The sequence below is a fragment of the Balaenoptera physalus genome, assembly GCF_965194825.1.
Source record: "Balaenoptera physalus genome assembly, chromosome: 20".
Classification (NCBI taxonomy): Eukaryota; Metazoa; Chordata; class Mammalia; order Artiodactyla; family Balaenopteridae; genus Balaenoptera; species Balaenoptera physalus.
Window position 1 is genome coordinate 2432831 of NC_138901.1, and position 11662 is coordinate 2444492.

At 45.4% G+C, this 11662-nt stretch overlaps 1 protein-coding gene across 7 annotated transcripts in view; it reads right to left on the reverse strand.

Moving 5' to 3' along the window:
• The window catches only part of ABCA5 (ATP binding cassette subfamily A member 5), a 65475-nt gene extending 55034 nt beyond the window's left edge, over window positions 1–10441 (reverse strand). For 3 of the 7 annotated variants that reach the window (XR_014257826.1, XM_082442927.1, XM_082442922.1), the window contains exon 1: window positions 10312–10441. The gene's annotated coding sequence lies outside the window, so the exon portion shown is untranslated. Of the gene's footprint in view, window positions 1–1460; window positions 6041–6087; window positions 6341–9697; window positions 10153–10245; window positions 10269–10311 lie in introns of those variants that run through there. The other 4 variants (XM_082442926.1, XM_082442923.1, XM_082442924.1 and 1 more) reach the window with 4 other exon arrangements.
• Window positions 10442–11662: the final 1221 nt, after the last annotated feature.

Sequence of the window (11662 nt, forward strand, 5' to 3'; positions counted from 1 at the left end):
AAACACTTGAGGAACTGAATTCACAGACGGACCACTGCCCAGATCCAGATGGGTCACTGGGCGGCACACACGGACAGATCCACTCTGCACTGCAAAGGCTTCTGAAAACTAAACCGAAATTAGAACCACAGTTCAGAGAATGTGGGCAGAAACTGAAGACCTGAACCTAACCAGGTGGACAGCACGCTAAAAGAAGACATCAGTGCTCTCTACGGGATGGAAACAAAACCCGCAGTCTCACACAGCCCAAAATGACTCCGGTAATGAAGCACGTGAAAAATGTCAACTCTACCCACAGGTGCCACTGCCAAGATGACGCAGATTTTGAAATTATGTGACGAAAACTTTAAAGCAGCTATTTAAAAAGTGCTCCAGCAAACAATGGCAAGAAAACATTCATTTCATTCTTGAAAACAATGAAAGTGTCAGCAAAGAAACAAGACATCAAGCAGCACCAAACAGTAATTTCAGAACAGAAAAACACAGCAACAAATAAACAAAATCCATAGAATGGGTTCAAAAACAGAATGGAGACAACAGAAAAACAGTCAGTAAACTTGATAGATCAAGAGAAGCTACTCAATCTGAACAAAAGAGAGAAAAAAGGTTTTGTTGTTGTTGTTGTTGTTTTAACAATTAACAGTACCTCAGAGAATTGTGAGACGGTAACAAACGGTCTAACATCCAAACAATCAGAGACCCAGGAAGACAGAAGAGTGTTAGTGCTGCAAAACATATTTACAGAATTACCGGCTGAAAACTTCCCAGATTTGGCCAGAGATGAAACACCTAAGAGTTTCAAGAAGCTTGATGAAACCCAAACAGGATAAATCGAAGGAAAGCCACACTCAAACACATCGTGATTAAACTGCTAAAAATTAAAGACAGTGAAAAATCTTGAGAGCAGCCAGAGAATAACCACTGCATCACCTACAGGAATACTGCTTTGAATGAGAGCAAATTTCTCATAAGAAACTCCGTGGCTAAACTGGGTACTCATACACGGCTGGCGGGACTGCAAAGTGGTTTAGCTGCTGAGGAAAACAGTTTGGCAGTTCCCCCAAAGTTAAAGAGTTCCTACATGATCCCACTATTCCATGGGGACTCAAACAAGTGCACGTTCACGCAGGGTCATAACTGCCAAGACGCAGAAACAGCCCAAATGTCTACCAACAGACGAAGGTAAAGACAAATTGCGGCGTATACGCCCAATGATTGACTATTTACCGTAAAGAGGAACGCAGCACTGCTGCACGCTACAGCGTGGATGACCCCCAAAACATCACGTTACGTGGAAGGAGCCAGACACAAAAGGTCAAACAGGGTTCCATTTACATGAAATTTCCAGAATACACAGATCCACAGAAATGGAATGCAGACTGGTAGCCGCCAGAGGAGAAGGGGAGAAAGTGCTTAATGAGGACAGGGTCTCACTTTGGAGAGACGGAAACAAATTTCACCTCAGTATACTTTTTGAGCTGTACGACCTAAATCACTGCATCTCAGGCCCAGTAGCTCTCTTCCAGGCTAAGCTGACCCTCTGGAGGCCCCCTGGGGCCGCTTCTGCGAGTGGACCTCTGCTGGAGCCACGTCGCAGTTCTCCAAAGAGGTTATATGCAAGCAGAACCAGCCTGGCCGGGCTCCCGAGTGCACTCTCCGTGGTCCCTGCTCCAACCGGCTCGGCCCCGTCACCTAAAAAGGTATCGAGAGGGCAGCTTGGAGGAGACACCAAAAAAGTCCCGCTAAGCCTTCTTCAGAGAGATATCTGTTCCTTGTTTTATATAAACCTATTTGATGGCAGCCACTGGTGTGACCCCCTCTACAACAAGAACAGTCTGTTCCAAGCTGGCTGACCGTCTCCACCTGGATAAGAAAGCAGGCAACTTTTTAGAGGCAGCTTGTCTTACCCCCCAAAAGGCAATATACATAATTAAAGTTTGGATCAAATAAACATCCTCTCTATATGTACAGAAGAGAGCTTTTTCTTAAATTTAATGATGAGATTTAGACAACTTCCATTCCCTTTGCGCTTTTTTCTATTTTCTCAATTTTCCCATCAATATGTGTTCCTTATATGGTGGGGAAAAAAGTAATTGCACAATTAGACATACTGTAAAAATATTAGATGAGTAAATTAAAAAGAGCAAAATTGCAGCAGCCAAGAAAGGAGGATACACTCAAAATAAATTCTTCCAACAGCCTCATTCCTGTTATATCAGATCCTGCAATGAGTAGGTGATCATCTCTAGGCCGATGAAAGAAAGGAAGAAAGGAAGGAAGGAAGGAAGGAAGGAGGGAGGGTGGAAGGGAGAGACGCAGACGGATCACTCTCATTCGAGGATGATTTACTACGAAACAGAGAAACACTAACCAATTCAACAGCAAGAACATTCTCAAGTTATCTGCCAAAACACATTGATTTACCGGGAGCCACTGAATTATTCATTCAGATTGAACGCTGCACGCTTGATGCTTCATTTTTAGAAAAAAGGCCCCTCCTAAAGCAGCTGATGGACTCACAGTATTCTTCCTTCTTTTGAGAACTGCTCCCTGAACTCAGGGTTGAGTCTTTAACGGCCTTGCCTGAAGCCCATGAACCTGTGCACCCACCCCGCCATCCCAACAGACACACCACGACTACCATCACCACGACTACTTCTGAGCGGTAGCACTTAAGTTTTCTCCGGGCAGAGTGGAATTTTTAACTAAGAGACCCAGAGACTGGGAGTCATGGAAACAGATTAATAGAAACATGTAAGAAAGTTCATACATTCTCCGTACTAGGCTTTCCCCTAAGGTTTGATACCTACTGTGCCCAAAACCTGATTCTTCTTCCTTGGACTATGTGAAATGCCCTATTATCTACCCAGTATATTTTATTTTCACTTAAGCTGGCTAGATCAGTTTCTATTTCTCACATCAAAGGACTCAACCAGTGTAACAGTATAATGTGTTAACTGCATGGTTAGAAAACTCCAAAGGATAACAGCGGTTTTCAAAGTGAAGTGTGTCAGGAACAAAGGGAAATGTTAAAGACCCACATGCCTCCCTGCCTACTAAGTGTACAATTCTACTGACGCTAATGGGAGTGAGTGTGCAGGGCCCGATAAAAAGTGGAGAACCACTGACGTAGTTTTTAAAGTAGCTTTAAAGTCATATTAACAGGGAAATGTCTCTGCAGAAGATGACATACAATGACTAATCAAAGGAGTCACTTCAGTGTCTATTCAGCCTCAGTTTTGTCCTTTCTTCCAAAGCACAAAATCCCTTCTGAAGCAAAAGGTGTTTTCATGCTGTTTTCCTTTTGCCCCTGAGCTCTAGTCTAGGTAGATTTTTCTTCCTCATCATCTTTCCTCAGCCAGAATGTCTTCTGTCTCAGCGCAGAAAGAATTCAGGGAGAGGCAGAGAGAGAGGGAAGGAAGAGTTTGTCAGTACAGGACGCTTGTGAGAGATACAAGCCCACAGGCAAGGGAGTGCCGCCCCGAGAACTCAGCAGGCTACATTTTTATAAGCAAAGGAAAAGTGGGGAGGGGGTAAAAGACCACCTTCTTTTTCATTCTTCAAGTCTTCCACTATTAACTCCTCCTACATGGTGGCGGGGGAGTTTTTGACCCCATATGGCCCAACCGGGATTGTCACGGCGCTATGGAAATGAGCAAAACGGCGGTACTGTTACACATACTATGATACTGTAAATTATTTCAGGTTTTGGTATAATGTCACCTTTCCCCGATATCTCTGCTCTTAGTGCATGCAGACATGTAAGCCCCTTCTCGAGGATCATTAACTTGCCGACTTCACTGGGCAGGATGTGGGTCTCATGCCACCATTGTTTTATTGTTTGGGGGCATGTCTCGTGCTTCTGCTGCTTGGTTCTGTTGTTAAGCAAACCTGCTCTCTTGAGTGATTGTTAACTTACAGGGTCTCCCGTACTTTTTCTTTATTTATGATCCCCTAGTGGGATTAACTATTTAATTACCTACTTTGTCTCCCTACTCTGTCCCTGTCAGAATGACCAAAAGAATAAATACACATAAAGCGGAAAATGGTGCCTGGAACGTGGCAAGTAATTACACATGTTGATCACCACTGTCTATAAAAGTAGTATAACTAATATCCTCAAGGGATATCATACTCATGAAACAAGGGCAAAGCAATTAAGAGAAAGCTGCTAGAGAATTTGGAAATGGAACAGACAGATAGAAATAAAATTCTTGCTAGCTGGGGTGAATGCCAAATCGGTGAGTTAGAATGAAGACTGAGTCAAGGAAATTCCCCCAGAATGGATGGCCAAAGGACAAAGGGAAGAAAATGATGACCAGAAAGTATGAACTCTGTTATGAAGTATATAGATGAATCAGTGCTATGAGTCACCTGAACAAACTGATGTTTCTTATATTCATAAGCTCCAGTCTAATCATGTGAAAAATGTTAAATTACAATAACCTTGAACTTCTATCTACTCAAATTATTAAAACAAAACATCTTAAAGAAGAAAAATCAATTGCTTGTTTTCTTCAAGGAAGTAAACACCTGGTTTGGGTGTTTGAAAACTAAAATGAAACATTCTTAACATCGATTCTTCATTAGCTTTTAGTTTAATGTTCGTCTAACCAGTAACTTCAAAGCTGTAGACAGGTTTTTATAAACTGACAACAATGAACCTATTTGCCCACCTCGGCACCCACAACCCACACAGTCTAAGCAGGTGCAATTTGAAAAGGGCCGTGGGGAATAAATCAGGCGAGGAGGGCTGTGCATCACGATGTGAAGCACTAACTACTGTAAAAGGCTCCTTGCAAACCACAGGTGCTGAGGGAAATACTGTGCTGCTTCTTCAAGTGTTGAGACCACAGTGTCTCTGAGAATTAATGGTTGTCCTTTGGGAGAAGACAGAAGGAAAAAGAAAAGAGGGGAGCCGACACCTCCCACTGGTGGGGTGATCATAAAGTCCCCTCTGCTCCCCCTGCCCCACACTGCTTTGCAGGGTAGGGAGGGGGGATTTGGGATGGAGGAAGGATATGGGAAGGCAGTGCTTTCTATACTGAAGACCTCTGCCGAAGATAAAGAGACGGTGTCTGAGCTGAAACCAAGCCCTATGGGCGGGGCAGTGAGGTTTCCTGAAAGAAAGGTGGAAATCCACCCCGTAGAGGTGACATGAAAGTGGCTCTTCTGACTCAAGTGCACAGCTGAAAACAGGGCTCAAAAGTTAGAAACGAGGCATGGCCAGCAAGGGGACATCTGTAAAAAGTTTAACTTGTCCTGTGCCTTTTCCTGGACCAAAAGAAAACCCATATTTAGCATAAAGCTCTAAATTTCCTCCTTCTACACTATAATTCCCCTTAATTATCCCAAACGTTATAGCCTTATGTGGCGAGATTCAAAAGGACAAAAGGAAAAGGCAGTAAAGGATGCTTGGCCTGCCCCGCATTTAACATTGGCTGTTAAGTGGGAAGAGAATCATACAGTCAACATCCAGGGGGAGTTGACTCACAAGTAACAGAGTTCACACAAGCCCAGGGCGCTGTAAATGGAGACGACCAAACAACCATAACAAAGCAGCTTTTTGAGCAGACAACACATGTACGACCTTCTCTTTTGCAATGTATATTAGAAGACGACCCTTGAAAGCACAAGTTAACAACTTAAGTACAATAAAACTTCTAATGGCATATTTTTAACAAATCGTACTTTTTGGAAAACATATAATACTTGATACAGTTCCAAAGTCTCACCAAGGCAGTACCTTTAAAACTCTTTAACAAAGCCAATTCTTAACTGCTCAAGAACTATGACAAAGACATAGAAATAAGGGTACAAAATTATTTTTAAGAATCTTTAAAGTTTCTTTCCATTGCTCCACAGCGTATCTGGGGAATGTGTTAAGTTTGTTATAGAGCTTTAAATAATAATTAGCTTTACACACCTAGTATCACTGAAGGTTTAATTAAATATTTAACTTTCTGCTGGAGGAAGGAGGGAACGAAAAGTGCTCACTGAACTGAGAAAGCACCTTGCGACCGAAAAACAAATCGAGGCAGGCAGCCCCACGTAATCAATGGATCAGTTTATCACAGGGTAACTCACAGGGTGGGCGCGGGATCGGCGACAACGACCTGCACGCGTTAGCAGCTGCACCCCACACCGGCGGGGGCCACTGGGACGGCTTTATAGCTAACCTAGAGTATGGAGGCAGGTGCTTGGAAACGGGACGTGCACTCCTAAGTCAAAATTCATGAATGGGTCACGAGTCTCGTGGGCGCCGGGAATAAACATCATCATTGTTTGGGGACTAACGGAGCATAGAGGCCACCTGATCCTAATGATTATTAAAACAGTTTCTATTAACTGCAAAGCCTTGACAACAGAGAAGTGACTTACTGCACAGTTCAGTCCTGGGTAGGGTGGGTGAAAGGACAGGATAAACTCTAAGAGCCCAAGATGGCGTCAGTGATGCTAACAGCCATATATCCATACTTTTCCTAGATAAAAATAATTCACATTAAATCTAATAAATTGCAAGAAAACGGAAAGCCCACTAAAGCCCATCTTCCTTTTCTAATGCATTAATAGTTGACTTAAAGACTAAATTTACATAACCCAAAATTCAGTATCAGAAATTCACTACTGTATTAAAGAAACATTGATTACTATATTATATGTGTTACGAAATATATTTCACCTTTGTCAAAGCAGTAAAAATGTGCATGACCTTTAGAAATAACTGTCAGAAAAAATTACCTAGAATGTATTAATTTTAGTTCTGAGAGGAACAGATTAAGATTATATCCTGTAAAACAAAGGAATTGAGCCATCCGAATGTTCACAGCCATCCTGGCAAAAGATGTGGTCAGTCACCTTAGCAAGTTCGAAAAGATTCTTGGAAAGGATCTTAGCTGAAACTGTCCCCAACAGAGGACTATTAGAGGTGACCTCTGATCCACTCAAGCAGAGCTGATTATTACTCCTTTGTTCCAATAAATAAACTGTAATTGCAGTTACCATACTGTGCCATCACGATTTGTTTACATCTTAATCTTGAACTTGACCATGAAATCCGTGACAAAAAAGACTGCCTTCTTTATCTTTGCTTCTCTACCACCCATGGTAATACTAAAACCAGTATCATCTTACCGCAAGTTCCTTTATCCAGATTTGCTGAGTGTCTTTATAGATCAAAGTTCTGTAACGGAGGCTGAGGGGCTTAAATCCAGCCCACAGCCTATTTTGTACAGCCCAGTAGTTAGGAATGTTTTTCACATTTTTAAATGGGGGGGAAAAACTCAAAGAATAACAATATTTTGTGACATGTAAAAATTATAGGAAGCTCAAATCTCGAGACCAGAAATAAAGTGTTCTTGGAGCAGAGCCATGCTCAGTTGTTTCTGTGCTGCCTGTGACTGCTTTGTGCTACAACGGCAGAGTTCAGTAATCAAGACAGAGACCATGTGGTCCACAAAATCTAACACATTTACTATCTGGCTCTTCACAGGAAAAGCTTGCTGACCACCGTTACAGACAAAAGGAGGAAGAAAGAAGAAAAGCGGCATAGTCATTAAACATTTACTGAGGGATTTATGCACCAAACTTTTTTTTAAAAAAAACAAAATGGAGTTAGATACTGTCACTGACTTTGCAGATAGATAAAATTTAATATAATGTGATAAGTGCAACTGGGGGAAAGAGTCTGGGAAAGAGTGGAATGCAAATTCCAGACAGGGAAAAAGAATGGAAGAACTAGACTCCCCAAAGGGGCTTGACTTGTGTAAAGAACAGGGAAACCTGCAATGAGGCAGAGGCTCGGGCAAAGTGAATTGGGGCAAAAAGGGCAGGTGTACCCTCTAGATGACACTGTTAGGACAGGCCCTGGAAACAGGTTGTCAAATACCTTGTATGCAAAGTTAGACTAGACATCTTTATTTTGTGTACCCATACTTCCTTGACTGCACTTTTCATACCTAAGAATAATTGTTTAATTGCCTGGCAATCCCGTATTTCACTAGTCCTTTCACTCTCCTAATCCCCAAACCCCCAAAGCTTCCACCCACAGTATCGCCCTCAAATGATGACCTTGACCCCCACTTCACTGAGAAACTGAAGCCATCAGGAGAAATTCCCAAAACGTTCCACTACCCCTTCTATCCACCTACCTACAGCCGCATCAGAGGTAATGTTATACATTTCAACAAGGTGCCATTTCGGCCTAAACCGAAGATTTTGTTTCCACTAGAACTCTGAGCGATAAAAGCTAAATGGAATCTGGTATCAACGATACCTTTAAGATTTATTTTTTAGAAGAAGAGGTTAAGAACATTTTGGCAGATGACTTGAAAGAAGTTCCTGCCCAGCTACACACATCACTGGCTTCTCAACTAATAAAACAAAAGCACTATTGGGACTTCTCTGGTGGCGCAGTGGTTAAGAATCCACCTCCCAATACAGCTGATGCGGGTTCAATCCCTGGTCAGGGAACTAGATCCAACATGCACGCCACAACTAAGAGTTCGCATGTCACAACTAAGGAGCATGTGTGCCACAACTAAAGGAGCTAGTGAGCTGCAACTAAGGAGCCTGCCTACCTCAACTAAGACCCAGCACAACCAGAAATAAATTAAAAAAAAAAAAAGGCACTATTAAAATCAAGCCTTTTACAGGAATTCCCTGGTGGTCCAGTGGTTAGGACTCAGCACTCTCACTGCTGAGGGCCAGGTTCAATCCCTGGTCGGGGAACTAAGATCTCACAAGCAGTGCAGCACAGTCAAAAAAAGAAATCAAGCCTTTTAACTTAACAGGGGATAAATTATAAATGTTCTCTTCTTCTCTAGTGTTTTAAAATTTACTGAAGGTAGTATAATAATAAAAGAAAATAATAACTGTCAATATGATTTAACCTAAATTTTATGACAGTATTTCTTGCTGAATGGGAAAATAATGCAACGGTACCCACATGACAAGTTATCCAATACCTTTTCTTATATATAACAGGTTCCTAAAAACTTGTGCTTAAAACTATTCTAGTCCGATTAATTCACACACTAGCAAAGATTCCAATTTATGAGAATACTACGAAATTCTTTTATGCAATCATCTTCTCAAGCTCAAGGGCAGAGATTACAAATCGTATTCATCTTGGCATTCTTGGCACATAGCTTAGCATCTAGAATATAAAAGACACTCAGATAAACCTGTAATGTATTAATAAACTTGCTTTGACCCTGAATGCAAGATTTCCCTATACTGAATCCTGTTTGAAGGAAAGTACACTTAAACAGCACATATTCCAGGATTAACGCCTTACTAGTTAGCTTTTAACCCAAATACCCCCAAGAGCCCTAACTGCCCTAATAATGTTCTCTTGCACGGAGTCTTCCCTAAAAAGGAAGACTATCTTTCTCTGGATAGAAGCAAAATATCGTGCATCAAGGACGAGTCTGGCATCCCTGGGTTGGAATCTCAGCCCTTTTGGCTAGTTGGGACCGCAATAAGTGACTTAACTTTCTTGGGAAGCGTTTTCCACATCTGCCCAATAGAATAAGACCCCTCCGACCTCCAAAGGATGCTGGCAAGACCGAATGAGATAATACTGAACCTGGCTCACGGTTCGGAGTCCAACATACGCTCCTTTTCTCCCCTTCTGTTCCTGCACAACGTCCTCGATGGAAAGTAAACGTGATTGCCTTTATTCTTTCAGACTTACTAATTTAGAAACGTCTGTCCAAGCCTTGGGAGCCCAGGAGCAACCCTCCTGCAGCTATTAGCGCCGGCAGCCTCCCGAGCTTTCGCGTCTGCTGTAGTATCAATACTTCCACGCCTGGAGCCTTGCGTTTCAGGAGTCAGGGCATCTCCCCCCAAACCGTGCCCCGAGCTCTGCGCATCTCTCCCGACCTCCTCCTAACGCGCAGAGTGAGGGGCAGCCCGAAGCCCCCAAGGGAACCCGCGCTCGGGGCCAGGTGTTCAGAGGGAATTTCCTTCCCAGCATCTCCGCCCTCCGCAACGGCGCCCTGAGCATGGAGACCACCCCGGCCAACCCAAGGCGGGGGTCCCGCGGCGACCCCAGTATCCGCACCCCGACACCCCCGGGGCGAACAGCATCCTCCTCCACAGGACGCGCCGCAACCTCGGGGACCCTCCTGCCCCCCAGCCGCCGGCTCGGCCCCCTCCGAGCCCCGCTGCACTCCGCGCCCCAGACCCCCCGGCCGCACCCACCGCCCCTCCCCCGCCGGCCGCCCCTCCTCGACCCCTCACCCCCTCCCAGGGGTGACAGCCACCCCGGCGGGCCTCACACCCCGCAGCCCTGGGCGACCCCGTCACCTCAGGGCCGGGCCGCAGCGCCGACAGGCCGGGACGCGCGCAGTCTGCGGGGACCACAGCTCGGAACAGTGTCCGAGAGGGCGGCCGCGCGCGCGCCCCCGACGCCGCAGGACCGCGAGGGGAGGGGCGGAGAGGGGAGGGGCGGAGAGGGGAAGGCGCGGCGCCGGAAGCCGCGCTCCGCCCCGCGCAGGACGCACCTGAGGGCGGGGCTCCCCGAGGACGCAGCCCGCGGACGGGCGCGCTCCCGCCGCTCGGCCCCGCGCATTCCGGCGCAGGCGCGGCGAGCGACCCTGGGGGCGGGGCTGCGAGGGGCGGGGCTGCGAGGGGCGGGGCTGCGAGGGGCGGGGCTGCGAGGGGCGGGGCTGCGAGGGGCGGGGCTGCGAGGGGCGGGATCCCTGGGTCCGCCTGGCCGCCCGTCTCTGCAGCGCGGCCTCGTGGCTCAGCCCCAGGGCCCCTGGCGCCTCGGATCTGCCTCCCTCGTGGGGACCTCGCCCTTCTCCCCCCGGGACACAGGCAGAAACAACGGGCTTGAAGTCAGGGACTCCGGTTTGAGTCCAAACTCTGCAGTATCCTGGCGCGTGACCTTGGTCCGCCGCCCCATCCTTATCTGCCTCCTGCGTCATACCCACTAAGAATCCTTTCTTCTCTGCCTCTCGGCTTTTGAGTGGTCCCCTCCCAGGTCTGCATTCCGCAGCCCCTTCTCCTTCCCGCCGCCCCGTGTGGGGTGCAGTGTCCTCGTGCCATCAGACCCTGACCTAGGACATGTGGACATTAAGGATGCTTTAGATTCCGAAAAGTCCTCCTGAGAGTCTGGGATGTGGCAGATCCTGAATCTTCCAAATGGCCTGAGACATACCGCATCTGTGGGAGATTCTATACTGCACTTATTTTTGCTAAAAATGTAAACTGGTGTTCTGAGTTTTATTGCCCAAAGTGACCTAAATGGTGGTCAGAGTTATTGCAAAGGAAGAAAAGCTCACAACAGATTTTTACTCTCCAGATTTCTGTATGGTCACATTTCTTTGCACAGTTTTTTTACTTTTGGGGAATTTAACTATTTTAAGACCTTAAAAATTCCGTTGATCCTGTATACATTGTGTTTTGTTTTTTTTTTTTTTTTTTACTAATCTTAGTTTTTCTGCTTCTTAAATTTAAACCAAATCTCTCCAACAGTCACTCTAAGTTCTACCAAAAAAAAAAAACACAAGGAAACGTGTTATTTCTCCTACTGAATATGGATTAAACAGGAAATTCAAAGAGCTTTAGCAGAATCCATGATTAAAAATCTGGCAGTGAGGGCTTCCCTGGTGGCGCAGTGGTTGAGAATGTGCCTGCCAATGCAGCGGACACG